The sequence below is a fragment of the Pelmatolapia mariae genome, linkage group LG6 (genome assembly GCF_036321145.2).
Source record: "Pelmatolapia mariae isolate MD_Pm_ZW linkage group LG6, Pm_UMD_F_2, whole genome shotgun sequence".
In the NCBI taxonomy this organism is placed as follows: Eukaryota; Metazoa; Chordata; class Actinopteri; order Cichliformes; family Cichlidae; genus Pelmatolapia; species Pelmatolapia mariae.
The window spans coordinates 6,511,240-6,528,803 of record NC_086232.1 but is presented as its reverse complement, the minus strand read 5'-3'; the positions used below and the strand labels follow the sequence as shown (position 1 = coordinate 6,528,803).

At 59.6% G+C, this 17,564-nt stretch overlaps 1 non-coding gene and 1 pseudogene across 1 annotated transcript; both read right to left on the bottom strand.

Moving 5' to 3' along the window:
- Positions 1-4,399: 4,399 nt before the first annotated feature.
- Positions 4,400-4,518, bottom strand: LOC134629887 (5S ribosomal RNA; annotated as a pseudogene).
- Positions 4,519-16,934: 12,416 nt separating this feature from the next.
- Positions 16,935-17,053, bottom strand: LOC134629862 (5S ribosomal RNA). The gene has a single exon (XR_010094095.1). It is a non-coding gene; the product is annotated as a 5S ribosomal RNA (ribosomal RNA).
- Between the last annotated feature and the right edge of the window lie 511 nt (positions 17,054-17,564).

The following is a 17,564-nucleotide window of genomic DNA, read 5'->3' as shown; positions in this document are numbered from 1 at the left end:
TGGTCTCATCCAGAGACACAGGCCCTCGGTGTGTTGTAGACGGCCTCATCAGGAGCCACAGGCCCTGTTGTGGTGTAGGTTGCCTCAGCCAGCAGCACAGGCCCTGTGTGGTGTACATGGCCTCAGCCAGTAGCACAGGCCCTGGTGTGATGTAAACTGCTTCAGCCAGAGCCACAGGCCATGGTGTGATGTAGGTGGCCTAAGCTGGCTGCACAGGTCCAAAGCCAGCAGTACAGTGCCTGGTGTGGTGTCCATGGCCTCAGCCAGAAGCACTGGCCCTGGTGTGGTGTAGATGGCCTCAGACAGAGCCACATGCCCTGGTGGGGTGTAGTTGGCCTCAGCCAGCAGCACAGGTCCTGGTGTGGTGTAGATGGCCTCAGCCAGCAGCACAGGCCCTGGTGTGGTGTCCATGGCCTCAGCCAGAAGCAGTGGCCCTGGTGTGGTGTAGATGGCCTCAGATAGAGCCACAGGCCCTTGTTTGGTGTAGTTGGCCTCAGCCAGCACCACAGGCCCTGGTGTGGTGTCCATAGCCTCAGCCAGCAGCACAGGACCTGGTGTGATGAACATTGCCTCATCCAGCAGCACAGTCCTTGGTGTGTTGTAGACGGCCTCATCCAGAGCCACAGGCCGTGGTGTGGTGTACATGGCCTCAGACAAAGCCACAGGCCCTGGTGAGCTGTCCATGGCCTCAGCCAGAGCCACAGGCCTTGGTGTTGTGTAGGTGGCCTAAGCTGGCTGCACAGGTCCACATCCGGAAGCACAGGCCTTGGTGTGTTGTAGATTGCCTCAGCCAGAGTCGCAGACCCTGTTGTGGTGTTCATGGCCTACGCCAGAGCTACAGGCCCACAGCAAGCAGCACAGGCCCTGGTGTGGTGTCCATAGCTCAGCCAGCAGCACAGGTCCTGTTGTGCTCTCCATGGCCTCAGCCAGAAGCACTGGCCCTGGTGTGGTGTAGATGGCCTCAGACAGAGCCACATGCCCTGGTGGGGTGTAGTTGGCCTCAGCCAGCAGCACAAGTCCTGGTGTGGTGTAGATGGCCTCAGCCAGCAGCACAGGCCCTGGTGTGGTGTCCATGGCCTCAGCCAGAAGCACTGGCCCTGGTGTGATGTAGATGGCCTCAGCCAGAGCCACAGGTCCTGCTGTGGTGTAGTTGGCCTCAGCCAGCATCAAAGCCCGGCCGTGGTTTACATGGCCTCAGCCAGTAGCCACAGGCACTGGTGTGGTGTCCATAGCCTCAGCCAGCAGCACAGGCCTTGGTGTGGTGTCCATGGCCTCAGCCAGTAGCACAGGCCCTGGTGTGGTGTAGGTTGCCTAAGCTGGCTGCACAGGTCCACAGCGAGCAGCACAAGCCCTGGTGTGGTGTACATTGCCTCAGCTAGAGGCACAGGCCCTGGTGTGGTGTAGATGGTCTCAGCCAGAGACACAAGCCCTTGTGTGGTGTACTTGGCCTCAACCAGCAGCACAGGCCCTGGTGTGGTGTAGTTGGCCTCAGCCAGAAGCACAGGCCCTGGTGTGTGCTGCTGCACAGGCCCTGGTGTGGTGTAGGTGGCCTAAGCCGGCTGCACAAGTCCTGTGTGGTGTAGTTTGCCTCAGCCAGTAGCACAGGCCCTGATGTGGTGTCCATGGCCTCAGCAAGAAGCACAGGCCCTGGTGTGGTGTACATGGCCTCAGCCAGAGCGTCAGGCCCTGGTATGGTGTAGGTGGCCTAAACTGGCTGCACAGGTCCACAGCCAGCAGCACAGGCCCTGGTGTGGTGTACATGGCCTCATCTAGAGTCACAGGCCATGGTGTGGTGTAGATGGTCTCAGCCAGAGCCTCAGGCCCTTGTGTGGTGTAGTTGGCCTCAGCCAGCAACAAAGGCCCTGGTGTGGTGTCTATAGCCTCAGCCAGCAGCACAGGTCCTGTGTGGTGTAGGTGGCCTCAGCCAGAAGCACAGGACCTGGTGTGATGAACATTGCCTCATCCAGCAGCACAGTTCTTGGTGTGTTGTAGACGGCCTCAGCCAGAGCCACAGGCCCTGGTGTGGTGTACATGGCCTCAGACAAAGCCACAGGCCCTGGTGAGGTGTCCATGGCCTCAGCCAGAAGCTGTGGCCCTGGTGTGGTGTAATTGGCCTCAGCCAGAAGCGCAGACCCTGGTGTGGTGTAGCTGACGTCAGCCAGAGCCACAGGCCCTGGGGTGGTGTCCATAGCCTCATCCAGCAGCACAGCCCTTTTTTGTGTTGTAGAAGGCCTCTTCCAGTTCCACCGGCCCAGTTGTGGTGTAGGTTGCCTCAGCCAGCAGCGCAATACCTGTGTGGTGTACATGGCCTCAACCAGAGCCACAGGCCCTGTGTGGTGTACATGGCCTCAGCCAGAGCGACAGGCCCTGGTGTGGTGTAGTTGGCCTCAGCCAGCAGCACAGGCCCTGGTGTGGTGTCCATAGCCTCAGTCAGCAGCACTGGCCCTGGTTGGCTGTCCATGTCCTCAGACAGATCCACAGGCCCTGGTGTGGTGTAGTTGGCCTCAACCAGCAGCACAGGCCCTGGTGTGCTGTAGACGGCCTCAGACAGAGCCACAGGCCCTGGTGTGGTGTAGGTGGCTTAAGCCGGCTGCACTGGTCCTGTGTGGTGTAGTTTGCCTCAGCCAGTAACACAGGCCCTGATGTGTTGTAGACGGCCTCAGCAAGAAACACAGGCCCTGGTGTGATGTAGCCGGCCTCAGCCAGAGCCTCAGGCCCTGGTATGGTGTAGGTGGCCTAAACTGGCTGCACAGGTCCACAGCCAGCAGTACATGGCCTGGTGTGGTTTCCATGGCCTCACTCAGAAGCACTGGCCGTGGTGTGGTGTAGCTGGCCTCAGCCAGAGCCACAGGCCCTGGTGTGGCGTTCATGGCCTCAGCCAGAGCCAAATGCCCTGGTGTGGTGTCCATAGCTTCAGCCAGCAGCACAGGTCTTGGTGTGGTGTCCATGGCCTCAGCCAGTAGCACAGGCCCTATTGTGATGTAGACAGCCTCAGCCAGAGCCACAGGCCCTGGTGTGGTGTAGGTGGCCTAAGCAGGCTGCACAGGTCCACAGCCAGCAGCACAGGTCCTGATGTGGCGTCCATGGCCTCAGCCAGAAGCACTTGCCCTTGTTGGATTTAGATGGCCTCAGACAGATCCACAGGCCCTGGTGTGGTGTAGATGGCCTCAGCCAGCAGCAAAGGCCCTGGTGTGGTGTCTATAGCCTCAGCCAGCAGCACAGGTCCTGTGTGGTGTAGGTGGCCTCAGCCAGAAGCACAGGACCTGGTGTGATGAACATTGCCTCATCCAGCAGCACAGTCCTTGGTGTGTTGTAGACGGCCTCAGCCAGAGCCAAAGGCCCTGGTGTGGTGTACATGGCCTCAGACAAAGCCACAGGCCCTGGTGAGGTGTCCATGGCCTCAGCAAGAAGCACAGGCCCTGGTGTGATGCAGACGGCATCAGCCAGAGCCTCTGGCCCTGGTTTGGTGTAGATAGCCTAAACCAGCTGCAAAGGTCCACAGCCAGAAGCACAGGCCTTGGTGTGGTTTCCTTGGCCTCAGCCAGCAGCACATGCCCTGGTGTGGTGTAGGTGGCCTAAGCTGGCTGCACAGGTCCACCGCCAGCAGCACAAGCCCTGGTGTGGTGTACATGGCCTCAGCTAGAGGCACAGGCCCTGTTGTGGTGTAGATGGTCTCATCCAGAGACACAGGCCCTCGGTGTGTTGTAGACGGCCTCATCAGGAGCCACAGGCCCTGTTGTGGTGTAGGTTGCCTCAGCAAGCAGCACAGGCCCTGTGTGGTGTACATGGCCTCAGCCAGTAGCACAGGCCCTGGTGTGATGTAAACTGCTTCAGCCAGAGCCACAGGCCATGGTGTGGTGTAGGTGGCCTAAGCTGGCTGCACAGGTCCACAGCCAGCAGTACAGTGCCTGGTGTGGTGTCCATGGCCTCAGCCAGAAGCACTGGCTGTGGTGTGGTGTAGCTGGCCTCAGCCAGAGCCACAGGCCCTGGTGTGGTGTTCATGGTCTCAGCCAGAGCCAAATGCCCTGGTGTGGTGTCCATAGCTTCAGCCAGCAGCACAGGTCTTGGTGTGGTGTCCATGGCCTCAGCCAGTAGCACAGGCCCTGGTGTGATGTTGACGGCCTCAGCCAGAGCCACAGGCCCTGGTGTGGTGTAGGTGGCCTAAGCTGGCTGCACAGGTCCACAGCCAGAAGCACAGGCCCTGGTGTAATGTAGATGACCTATGTTAGCAGAATAGGCCTCGGTGTGGTGCGGATGGACTCACACAGCAGCACAAGACATTGCTGAAAACAGCCAAAAGGTATGTCGTTAATGTGGCATTATTAATGGACCGCTGCTTTGGGTCTTTCAACACCCTCCTTCTCTGGATCAAAACCAGCTCAGTGACATGAAAAGTAAATGCTTACAGCACCTGGTATTCCCATGCAGTCTCCCATTCAAGTACTAACCAAGCCCAACCGTGCTTAGCTTCCGAGATCAGAAGAGATCGGGCGTTGCCAAGGCGGTATGGCCGTACGTTGCTGTCTCCAGCACAAAGCGTCAATTTATGGTATCAAGTGGTGAGGTGCCCAGTACTCAAAGTTATGAACACAAGCCTCCAATTTAACTACACCGTTAACGGTAACTGCATGCTTGCCTAATACCCTAACCAAAGGACTCATTTTAGCGTTTGACCAGCCCCACAACCCTTGGTGTGTTGTAGACGGCCTCAGCCAGATCCACAGGACCTGGTGTGGTGTAGTTGGCCTCAGCCAGCATCAAAGGCCCGGGGGTGGTGTACATGGCCTCAGCCAGAGCCACAGGCACTGGTGTGGTGTCCATAGCCTCAGCCAACAGAACAGGTCCTGTTGTGGTGTCCATGGCCTCAGCCAGAAGCACAGGACCTGGTGTGGTGTAGATCGCCTCAGACAGAGCCACATGCCCTGGTGGGGTGTAGATGGCCTCAGACAGAGCCACAGGCCCTTGTTTGGTGTAGTTGGCCTCAGCCAGCACCACAGGCCCTGGTGTGGTGTCCATAGCCTCAGCCAGCAGCACAGGACCTGGTGTGATGAACATTGCCTCATCCAGCAGCACAGTCCTTGGTGTGTTGTAGACGGCCTCATCCAGAGCCACAGGCCCTGGTGTGGTGTACATGGCCTCAGACAAAGCCACAGGCCCTGGTGAGCTGTCCATGGCCTCAGCCAGAGCCACAGGCCTTGGTGTTGTGTAGGTGGCCTAAGCTGGCTGCACAGGTCCACATCCGGAAGCACAGGCCCTGGTGTGTTGTAGATTGCCTCAGCCAGAGCCAGAGACCCTGGTGTGGTGTTCATGGCCTACGCCAGAGCTACAGGCCCACAGCAAGCAGCACAGGCCCTGGTGTGGTGTCCATAGCTCAGCCAGCAGCACAGCTCCTGTTGTGGTGTAGTTGGCCTCAGCCAGCAGCACAGGTCCTGGTGTGGTGTCCATGGCCTCAGCCAGAAGCACTGGCCCTGGTGTGATGTAGATGGCCTCAGCCAGAGCCACAGGTCCTGCTGTGGTGTAGTTGGCCTCAGCCAGCATCAAAGGCCCGGCGGTGGTGTACATGGCCTCAGCCAGTAGCCACAGGCACTGGTGTGGTGTCCATAGCCTCAGCCAGCAGCACAGGCCTTGGTGTGGTGTCCATGGCCTCATCCAGTAGCACAGGCCCTGGTGTGGTGTAGGTTGCCTCAGCTGGCTGCACAGGTGCACAGCCAGCAGCACAAGCCCTGGTGTGGTGTACATTGCCTCAGCTAGAGGCACAGGCCCTGGTGTGGTGTAGATGGTTTCAGCCAGAGACACAGGCCCTTGTGTGGTGTACTTGGCCTCAACCAGCAGCACAGGCCCTGGTGTGGTGTAGTTGGCCTCAGCCAGAAGCACAGGCCCTGGTGTGTGCTGCTGCACAGGCCCTAGTGTGGTGTAGGTGGCCTAAGCCGGCTGCACAGGTCCTGTGTGGTGTAGTGTGCCTCAGCCAGTAGCACAGCCCCTGATGTGGTGTCCATGGCCTCAGCAAGAAGCACAGGCCCTGGTGTGGTGTAGTTGGCCTCAGCCAGCAGCAAAGGCCCTGGTGTGGTGTCTATAGCCTCAGCCAGCAGCACAGGTCCTGTGTGGTGTAGGTGGCCTCAGCCAGAAGCACAGGACCTGGTGTGATGAACATTGCCTCATCCAGCAGCACAGTCCTTGGTGTGGTGTAGATGGCCTCAGCCAGCAGCACATGCCCTGGTGGGGTGTAGTTGGCCTCAGCCAGCAGCACAGGTCCTGGTGTGGTGTAGATGGCCTCAGCCAGCAGCACAGGCCCTGGTGTGGTGTCCATGGCCTCAGCCAGAAGCAGTGGCCCTGGTGTGGTGTAGATGGCCTCAGATAAAGCCACAGGCCCTTGTTTGGTGTAGTTGGCCTCAGCCAGCACCACAGGCCCTGGTGTGGTGTCCATAGCCTCAGCCAGCAGCACAGGACCTGGTGTGATGAACATTGCCTCATCCAGCAGCACAGTCCTTGGTGTGTTGTAGACGGCCTCATCCAGAGCCACAGGCCGTGGTGTGGTGTACATGGCCTCAGACAAAGCCACAGGCCCTGGTGAGCTGTCCATGGCCTCAGCCAGAGCCACAGGCCTTGGTGTTGTGTAGGTGGCCTAAGCTGGCTGCACAGGTCCACATCCGGAAGCACAGGCCTTGGTGTGTTGTAGATTGCCTCAGCCAGAGTCGCAGACCCTGTTGTGGTGTTCATGGCCTACGCCAGAGCTACAGGCCCACAGCAAGCAGCACAGGCCCTGGTGTGGTGTCCATAGCTCAGCCAGCAGCACAGGTCCTGTTGTGCTCTCCATGGCCTCAGCCAGAAGCACTGGCCCTGGTGTGGTGTAGATGGCCTCAGACAGAGCCACATGCCCTGGTGGGGTGTAGTTGGCCTCAGCCAGCAGCACAAGTCCTGGTGTGGTGTAGATGGCCTCAGCCAGCAGCACAGGCCCTGGTGTGGTGTCCATGGCCTCAGCCAGAAGCACTGGCCCTGGTGTGATGTAGATGGCCTCAGCCAGAGCCACAGGTCCTGCTGTGGTGTAGTTGGCCTCAGCCAGCATCAAAGCCCGGCCGTGGTTTACATGGCCTCAGCCAGTAGCCACAGGCACTGGTGTGGTGTCCATAGCCTCAGCCAGCAGCACAGGCCTTGGTGTGGTGTCCATGGCCTCAGCCAGTAGCACAGGCCCTGGTGTGGTGTAGGTTGCCTAAGCTGGCTGCACAGGTCCACAGCGAGCAGCACAAGCCCTGGTGTGGTGTACATTGCCTCAGCTAGAGGCACAGGCCCTGGTGTGGTGTAGATGGTCTCAGCCAGAGACACAAGCCCTTGTGTGGTGTACATGGCCTCAGTTAGAGGCACAGGGCCTGGTGTGGTGTAGATGGTCTCAGCCAGAGACACAGGCCCATGTGTGGTGTAGTTGGCCTCAGCCAGCAGCACAGGCCCTGGTGTGGTGTCCATATACTCAGCCAGCAGCACAGGTCCTGTGTGGTGTAGATGGCCTCAGCCAGAGCCACAGGCCCTGGTGTGGTGTAGTTGGCCTCAGCCAGCAGCACAGGCCCTGGTGTGGTGTCCATGGCCTCACCCAGCAGCACAGCCCTTGGTGTGTTGTAGACGGCCTCATCCAGAGCCACAGGCTCAGTGTGCTGTATATTGCCTCAGCCAGCAGCACAGGCCTTGGTGTGGTGTCCATGGCCTCAGCCAGTAGCACAGGCCCTGGTGTGATGTAGACGGGCTCAGCCAGAGCCACAGGCCATGGTGTGGTGTAGGTGGCCTAGCTTGCTGCACAGGTCCACAGCCAGCAGCACAGGCCCTGGTGTGGTGTACATGTCCTCATCTAGAGTCACAGGCCATGGTGTGGTGTAGATGGTCTCAGCCAGAGCCACAGGCCCTTGGGTGGTGTAGTTGGCCTCAGCCAGAGCCACAGGCACTGGTGTGGTGTCCATAGCCTCAGCCAGCGGCACAGGCCTTGGTGTGGTGTCCATGGCCTCAGCCAGTAGCAAAGGCCCTGGTGTGGTGTAGGTAGCCTAAGCTGGCTGCACAGGTCCACAGCCAGCAGCACAAGGCCTGGTGTGGTGTACATGGCCTCAGTTAGAGGCACAGGGCCTGGTGTGGTGTAGATGGTCTCAGCCAGAGACACAGGCCCATGTGTGGTGTAGTTGGCCTCAGCCAGCAGCACAGGCCCTGGTGTGGTGTCCATATACTCAGCCAGCAGCACAGGTCCTGTGTGGTGTAGATGGCCTCAGCCAGAGCCACAGGCCCTGGTGTGGTGTAGTTGGCCTCAGCCAGCAGCACAGGCCCTGGTGTGGTGTCCATGGCCTCAGCCAGAAGCACTAGCCCTGGTTGGAAGTAGATGGCCTCAGACAGATCCACAGCCCCTTTTGTGGTGTAGTATGCCTCAACCAGCAGCACAGGCCCTGGTGTGGTGTTGGTGGCCAAAGCCGGCTGCACTGGTCCTGTGTGGTGTAGTTTGCCTCAGCCAGTAGCAAAAGCCCTGGTGTGGTGTCCATGGCCTCAGCAAGAAGCACTGGCCCTGGTGTGATGTAAACGGCCTCAGCCAGAGCCTCAGGCCCTGGTTTGGTGTAGGTGGCCTAAGCTGGCTGCACAGTTCCACAGCCAGAAGCACAGGCCCTGGTGTGGTTTAATTGGCCTCAGCCAGAAGGACAGGCCCTGGTGTGGTGTAGTTGGCCTCAGCCAGAAGCACAGGCCCTGGTGTGGTGTACATAGCCTCAGCCAGCAGCACAGGTCCTGTGTGGTGTAGGTGGCATCAGCCAGAAGCACAGGACCTGGTGTGATGAACATTGCCTCATCCAGCAGCACAGTCCTTGGTGTGTTGTAGACGGCCTCAGCCAGAGCCACAGGCCCTGGTGTGGTGTACATGGCCTCAGACAAAGCCACAGGCCCTGGTGAGGTGTCCATGGCCTCAGCCAGTAGCACAGGTCCTGGTGTGATGTAGACGGCCTCAGCCAGAGCCTCAAGCCCTGGTTCGGTTTAGGTGGCCTAAACCGGCTGCACAGGTCCACAGCCAAAAGCACAGGCCCTGGTTTGGTGTAGTTGGCGTCAGCCAGAAGCACAGGCCCTGGTGTGGTGTAGCTGACGTCAGCCACAGCCACAGGCCCTGGTGTGGTGTCCATAGCCTCATCCAGCAGCACAGGTCCTACTGTGGTGTAGGTGGCCTCAGCCAGCAGCAGAGGCCCGGGGGTGATGAACATGGCCTCATCCAGCAGCACAGCCCTTGGTGTGTTGTAGACGGCCTCTTCCAGAGCCACAGGACCATGGTGTGGTGTAGGTTGCCTCAGACAGCAGCACAGGCCCTGGGGTGATGAACATGGCCTCATCCAGAGCCAAAGGCCCTGGGCTGGTGTCCATAGCCTTAGCCAGCAGCACAGCCCTTGGTGTGGTGTCCATAGCCTAAGCCAGCAGCACAGGTCCTGTGTGGTGTAGATGGCCTCAGACAGAGCCACAGGCCCTGGTGTGTTGTAGACGGCCTCATCCAGAGCCACAGGCCCTGTGTGGTGTACATGGCCTCAGCCAGAGCCAAAGGCTCTGGGGTGGTCTCCATAGCCTCAGCCAGCAGCACAGGCCTTGGTGTGGTGTCCTTGGCCTCAGCCAGCAGCACAGTCCCTGGTGTGGTGTAGGTGGCCTAAGCTGGCTGAACAGGTCCACCGCCAGCAGCACAGGCCCTGGTGTGGTGTACATGGCCTTAGCTAGAGGCACAGGCCCTGTTGTGGTGTAGATGGTCTCATCCAGAGACACAGGCCCTCGGTGTGTTGTAGACGGCCTCATCAGGAGCCACAGGCCCTGTTGTGGTGTAGGTTGCCTCAGCCAGCAGCACAGGCCCTGTGTGGTGTACATGGCCTCAGCCAGTAGCACAGGCCCTGGTGTGATGTAAACTGCTTCAGCCAGAGCCACAGGCCATGGTGTGGTGTAGGTGGCCTAAGCTGGCTGCACAGGTCCAAAGCCAGCAGTACAGTGCCTGGTGTGGTGTCCATGGCCTCAGCCAGAAGCACTGGCCCTGGTGTGGTGTAGATGGCCTCAGACAGAGCCACATGCCCTGGTGGGGTGTAGTTGGCCTCAGCCAGCAGCACAGGTCCTGGTGTGGTGAAGTTGGCCTCAGCCAGAAGCACAGGCCCTGGTGTGGTGTAGCTGACGTCAGCCAGAGCCACAGGCCCTGGTGTGGTGTCCATAGCCTCATCCAGCAGCACAGCCCTTGGTGTGTTGTAGATGGCCGATTCCAGCACCACAGGCCCAGTTGTGGTGTAGTTGCCTCAGCCAGAGCCAAAGGCCCTGGTGTGGTCTAGGTGGCCTAAGCCGGCTGCACAGGTCCTGTGTGATGTAGTTTGCCTCAGCCAGTAGCACAGGCCCCGGGGTGATGAACATGGCCTCACCCAGCAGCACAGCCCTTGGTGTGTTGTAGACGGCCTCATCCAGAGCCACAGGCTCAGTGTGCTGTACATTGCCTCAGCCAGCAGCACAGGCCTTGGTGTGGTGTCCATGGCCTCAGCCAGTAGCACAGGCCCTGGTGTGATGTAGACGGGCTCAGCCAGAGCCACAGCCCATGGTGTGGTGTAGGTGGCCTAGCTTGCTGCACAGGTCCACAGCCAGCAGCACAGGCCCTGGTGTGGTGTACATGTCCTCATCTAGAGTCACAGGCCATGGTGTGGTGTAGATGGTCTCAGCCAGAGCCACAGGCCCTTGGGTGGTGTAGTTGGCCTCAGCCAGAGCCACAGGCACTGGTGTGGTGTCCATAGCCTCAGCCAGCAGCACAGGCCTTGGTGTGGTGTCCATGGCCTCAGCCAGTAGCAAAGGCCCTGGTGTGGTGTTGGTAGCCTAAGCTGGCTGCACAGGTCCACAGCCAGCAGCACAAGCCCTGGTGTGGTGTACATGGCCTCAGTTAGAGGCACAGGCCCTGGTGTGGTGTAGATGGTCTCAGCCAGAGACACAGGCCCATGTGTGGTGTAGCTGGCCTCAGCCAGCAGCACAGGCCCTGGTGTGGTGTCCATATACTCAGCCACCAGCACAGGTCCTGTGTGGTGTAGATGGCCTCAGCCAGAGCCACAGGCCCTGGTGTGGTGTAGTTGGCCTCAGCCAGCAGCACAGGCCCTGGTGTGGTGTCCATGGCCTCAGCCAGAAGGACTAGCCCTGGTTGGAAGTAGATGGCCTCAGACAGATCCACAGCCCCTTTGTGGTGTAGTATGCCTCAACCAGCAGCACAGGCCCTGGTGTGGTGTTGGTGGCCAAAGCCGGCTGCACTGGTCCTGTGTGGTGTAGTTTGCCTCAGCCAGTAGCAAAAGCCCTGGTGTGGTGTCCATGGCCTCAGCAAGAAGCACTGGCCCTGGTGTGATGTAGACGGCCTCAGCCAGAGCCTCAGGCCCTGGTTTGGTGTAGGTGGCCTAAGCTGGCTGCACAGTTCCACAGCCAGAAGCACAGGCCCTGGTGTGGTTTAATTGGCCTCAGCCAGAAGCACAGGCCCTGGTGTGGTGTAGTTGGCCTCAGCCAGAAGCACAGGCCCTGGTGTGGTGTACATAGCCTCAGCCAGCAGCACAGGTCCTGTGTGGTGTAGGTGGCTTCAGCCAGAAGCACAGGACCTGGTGTGATGAACATTGCCTCATCCAGCAGCACAGTCCTTGGTGTGTTGTAGACGGCCTCAGCCAGAGCCACACGCCCTGGTGTGGTGTACATGGCCTCAGACAAAGCCACAGGCCCTGGTGAGGTGTCCATGGCCTCAGCCAGTAGCACAGGTCCTGGTGTGATGTAGACGGCCTCAGCCAGAGCCTCAAGCCCTGGTTCGGTTTAGGTGGCCTAAACCGGCTGCACAGGTCCACAGCCAAAAGCACAGTCCCTGGTTTGGTGTAGTTGGCGTCAGCCAGAAGCACAGGCCCTGGTGTGGTGTAGCTGACGTCAGCCACAGCCACAGGCCCTGGTGTGGTGTCCATAGCCTCATCCAGCAGCACAGGTCCTACTGTGGTGTAGGTGGCCTCAGCCAGCAGCAGAGGCCCGGGGGTGATGAACATGGCCTCATCCAGCAGCACAGCTCTTGGTGTGTTGTAGACGGCCTCTTCCAGAGCCACAGGACCATGGTGTGGTTTAGGTTGCCTCAGACAGCAGCACAGGCCCTGGGGTGATGAACATGGCCTCATCCAGAGCCAAAGGCCCTGGGCTGGTGTCCATAGCCTTAGCCAGCAGCACAGGCCCTGGTGTGGTGTCCATAGCCTCAGCTAGCAGCACAGGTCCTGTGTGGTGTAGATGGCCTCAGACAGAGCCACAGGCCCTGGTGTGTTGTAGACGGCCTCATCCAGAGCCACAGGCCCTGTGTGGTGTACATGGCCTCAGCCAGAGCCACAGGCTCTGGGGTGGTCTCCATAGCCTCAGCCAGCAGCACAGGCCTTGGTGTGGTGTCCTTGGCCTCAGCCAGCAGCACAGGCCCTGGTGTGGTGTAGGTGGCCTAAGCTGGCTGCACAGGTCCACCGCCAGCAGCACAGGCCCTGGTGTGGTGTACATGGCCCTAGCTAGAGGCACAGGCCCTGTTGTGGTGTAGATGGTCTCATCCAGAGACACAGGCCCTCGGTGTGTTGTAGACGGCCTCATCAGGAGCCACAGGCCCTGTTGTGGTGTAGGTTGCCTCAGCCAGCAGCACAGGCCCTGTGTGGTGTACATGGCCTCAGCCAGTAGCACAGGCCCTGGTGTGATGTAAACTGCTTCAGCCAGAGCCACAGGCCATGGTGTGATGTAGGTGGCCTAAGCTGGCTGCACAGGTCCAAAGCCAGCAGTACAGTGCCTGGTGTGGTGTCCATGGCCTCAGCCAGAAGCACTGGCCCTGGTGTGGTGTAGATGGCCTCAGACAGAGCCACATGCCCTGGTGGGGTGTAGTTGGCCTCAGCCAGCAGCACAGGTCCTGGTGTGGTGTAGATGGCCTCAGCCAGCAGCACAGGCCCTGGTGTGGTGTCCATGGCCTCAGCCAGAAGCAGTGGCCCTGGTGTGGTGTAGATGGCCTCAGATAGAGCCACAGGCCCTTGTTTGGTGTAGTTGGCCTCAGCCAGCACCACAGGCCCTGGTGTGGTGTCCATAGCCTCAGCCAGCAGCACAGGACCTGGTGTGATGAACATTGCCTCATCCAGCAGCACAGTCCTTGGTGTGTTGTAGACGGCCTCATCCAGAGCCACAGGCCGTGGTGTGGTGTACATGGCCTCAGACAAAGCCACAGGCCCTGGTGAGCTGTCCATGGCCTCAGCCAGAGCCACAGGCCTTGGTGTTGTGTAGGTGGCCTAAGCTGGCTGCACAGGTCCACATCCGGAAGCACAGGCCTTGGTGTGTTGTAGATTGCCTCAGCCAGAGTCGCAGACCCTGTTGTGGTGTTCATGGCCTACGCCAGAGCTACAGGCCCACAGCAAGCAGCACAGGCCCTGGTGTGGTGTCCATAGCTCAGCCAGCGGCACAGGTCCTGTTGTGCTCTCCATGGCCTCAGCCAGAAGCACTGGCCCTGGTGTGGTGTAGATGGCCTCAGACAGAGCCACATGCCCTGGTGGGGTGTAGTTGGCCTCAGCCAGCAGCACAAGTCCTGGTGTGGTGTAGATGGCCTCAGCCAGCAGCACAGGCCCTGGTGTGGTGTCCATGGCCTCAGCCAGAAGCACTGGCCCTGGTGTGATGTAGATGGCCTCAGCCAGAGCCACAGGTCCTGCTGTGGTGTAGTTGGCCTCAGCCAGCATCAAAGCCCGGCCGTGGTTTACATGGCCTCAGCCAGTAGCCACAGGCACTGGTGTGGTGTCCATAGCCTCAGCCAGCAGCACAGGCCTTGGTGTGGTGTCCATGGCCTCAGCCAGTAGCACAGGCCCTGGTGTGGTGTAGGTTGCCTAAGCTGGCTGCACAGGTCCACAGCGAGCAGCACAAGCCCTGGTGTGGTGTACATTGCCTCAGCTAGAGGCACAGGCCCTGGTGTGGTGTAGATGGTCTCAGCCAGAGACACAAGCCCTTGTGTGGTGTACTTGGCCTGACCCGCAGCACAGGCCCTGGTGTGGTGTAGTTGGCCTCAGCCAGAAGCACAGGCCCTGGTGTGTGCTGCTGCACAGGCCCTGGTGTGGTGTAGGTGGCCTAAGCCGGCTGCACAAGTCCTGTGTGGTGTAGTTTGCCTCAGCCAGTAGCACAGGCCCTGATGTGGTGTCCATGGCCTCAGCAAGAAGCACAGGCCCTGGTGTGGTGTACATGGCCTCAGCCAGAGCGTCAGGCCCTGGTATGGTGTAGGTGGCCTAAACTGGCTGCACAGGTCCACAGCCAGCAGCACAGGCCCTGGTGTGGTGTACATGGCCTCATCTAGAGTCACAGGCCATGGTGTGGTGTAGATGGTCTCAGCCAGAGCCTCAGGCCCTTGTGTGGTGTAGTTGGCCTCAGCCAGCAACAAAGGCCCTGGTGTGGTGTCTATAGCCTCAGCCAGCAGCACAGGTCATGTGTGGTGTAGGTGGCCTCAGCCAGAAGCACAGGACCTGGTGTGATGAACATTGCCTCATCCAGCAGCACAGTTCTTGGTGTGTTGTAGACGGCCTCAGCCAGAGCCACAGGCCCTGGTGTGGTGTACATGGCCTCAGACAAAGCCACAGGCCCTGGTGAGGTGTCCATGGCCTCAGCCAGAAGCTGTGGCCCTGGTGTGGTGTAATTGGCCTCAGCCAGAAGCGCAGACCCTGGTGTGGTGTAGCTGACGTCAGCCAGAGCCACAGGCCCTGGGGTGGTGTCCATAGCCTCATCCAGCAGCACAGCCCTTTTTTGTGTTGTAGAAGGCCTCTTCCAGTTCCACCGGCCCAGTTGTGCTGTAGGTTGCCTCAGCCAGCAGCGCAATACCTGTGTGGTGTACATGGCCTCAACCAGAGCCACAGGCCCTGTGTGGTGTACATGGCCTCAGCCAGAGCGACAGGCCCTGGTGTGGTGTAGTTGGCCTCAGCCAGCAGCACAGGCCCTGGTGTGGTGTCCATAGCCTCAGTCAGCAGCACTGGCCCTGGTTGGCTGTCCATGTCCTCAGACAGATCCACAGGCCCTGGTGTGGTGTAGTTGGCCTCAACCAGCAGCACAGGCCCTGGTGTGCTGTAGACGGCCTCAGACAGAGCCACAGGCCCTGGTGTGGTGTAGGTGGCTTAAGCCGGCTGCACTGGTCCTGTGTGGTGTAGTTTGCCTCAGCCAGTAACACAGGCCCTGATGTGTTGTAGACGGCCTCAGCAAGAAACACAGGCCCTGGTGTGATGTAGCCGGCCTCAGCCAGAGCCTCAGGCCCTGGTATGGTGTAGGTGGCCTAAACTGGCTGCACAGGTCCACAGCCAGCAGTACATGGCCTGGTGTGGTTTCCATGGCCTCACTCAGAAGCACTGGCCGTGGTGTGGTGTAGCTGGCCTCAGCCAGAGCCACAGGCCCTGGTGTGGCGTTCATGGCCTCAGCCAGAGCCAAATGCCCTGGTGTGGTGTCCATAGCTTCAGCCAGCAGCACAGGTCTTGGTGTGGTGTCCATGGCCTCAGCCAGTAGCACAGGCCCTATTGTGATGTAGACAGCCTCAGCCAGAGCCACAGGCCCTGGTGTGGTGTAGGTGGCCTAAGCAGGCTGCACAGGTCCACAGCCAGCAGCACAGGTCCTGATGTGGCGTCCATGGCCTCAGCCAGAAGCACTTGCCCTTGTTGGATTTAGATGGCCTCAGACAGATCCACAGGCCCTGGTGTGGTGTAGATGGCCTCAGCCAGCAGCAAAGGCCCTGGTGTGGTGTCTATAGCCTCAGCCAGCAGCACAGGTCCTGTGTGGTGTAGGTGGCCTCAGCCAGAAGCACAGGACCTGGTGTGATGAACATTGCCTCATCCAGCAGCACAGTCCTTGGTGTGTTGTAGACGGCCTCAGCCAGAGCCAAAGGCCCTGGTGTGGTGTACATGGCCTCAGACAAAGCCACAGGCCCTGGTGAGGTGTCCATGGCCTCAGCAAGAAGCACAGGCCCTGGTGTGATGCAGACGGCATCAGCCAGAGCCTCTGGCCCTGGTTTGGTGTAGATAGCCTAAACCAGCTGCAAAGGTCCACAGCCAGAAGCACAGGCCTTGGTGTGGTTTCCTTGGCCTCAGCCAGCAGCACATGCCCTGGTGTGGTGTAGGTGGCCTAAGCTGGCTGCACAGGTCCACCGCCAGCAGCACAAGCCCTGGTGTGGTGTACATGGCCTCAGCTAGAGGCACAGGCCCTGTTGTGGTGTAGATGGTCTCATCCAGAGACACAGGCCCTCGGTGTGTTGTAGACGGCCTCATCAGGAGCCACAGGCCCTGTTGTGGTGTAGGTTGCCTCAGCCAGCAGCACAGGCCCTGTGTGGTGTACATGGCCTCAGCCAGTAGCACAGGCCCTGGTGTGATGTAAACTGCTTCAGCCAGAGCCACAGGCCATGGTGTGGTGTAGGTGGCCTAAGCTGGCTGCACAGGTCCACAGCCAGCAGTACAGTGCCTGGTGTGGTGTCCATGGCCTCAGCCAGAAGCACTGGCTGTGGTGTGGTGTAGCTGGCCTCAGCCAGAGCCACAGGCCCTGGTGTGGTGTTCATGGTCTCAGCCAGAGCCAAATGCCCTGGTGTGGTGTCCATAGCTTCAGCCAGCAGCACAGGTCTTGGTGTGGTGTCCATGGCCTCAGCCAGTAGCACAGGCCCTGGTGTGATGTTGACGGCCTCAGCCAGAGCCACAGGCCCTGGTGTGGTGTAGGTGGCCTAAGCTGGCTGCACAGGTCCACAGCCAGAAGCACAGGCCCTGGTGTAATGTAGATGACCTATGTTAGCAGAATAGGCCTCGGTGTGGTGCGGATGGACTCACACAGCAGCACAAGACATTGCTGAAAACAGCCAAAAGGTATGTCGTTAATGTGGCATTATTAATGGACCGCTGCTTTGGGTCTTTCAACACCCTCCTTCTCTGGATCAAAACCAGCTCAGTGACATGAAAAGTAAATGCTTACAGCACCTGGTATTCCCATGCAGTCTCCCATTCAAGTACTAACCAAGCCCAACCGTGCTTAGCTTCCGAGATCAGACGAGATCGGGCGTTGCCAAGGCGGTATGGCCGTACGTTGCTGGCTCCAGCACAAAGCGTCAATTTATGGTATCAAGTGGTGAGGTGCCCAGTACTCAAAGTTATGAACACAAGCCTCCAATTTAACTACACCGTTAACGGTAACTGCATGCTTGCCTAATACCCTAACCAAAGGACTCATTTAAGCGTTTGACCAGCCCCACAACCCTTGGTGTGTTGTAGACGGCCTCAGCCAGATCCACAGGACCTGGTGTGGTGTAGTTGGCCTCAGCCAGCATCAAAGGCCCGGGGGTGGTGTACATGGCCTCAGCCAGAGCCACAGGCACTGGTGTGGTGTCCATAGCCTCAGCCAACAGAACAGGTCCTGTTGTGGTATCCATGGCCTCAGCCAGAAGCACAGGACCTGGTGTGGTGTAGATGGCCTCAGACAGAGCCACATGCCCTGGTGGGGTGTAGTTGGCCTCAGCCAGCACCACAGGTCCTGGTGTGGTGTCCATGGCCTCAGCCAGCAGCACAGGCCCTGGTGTGGTGTCCATGGCCTCAGCCAGA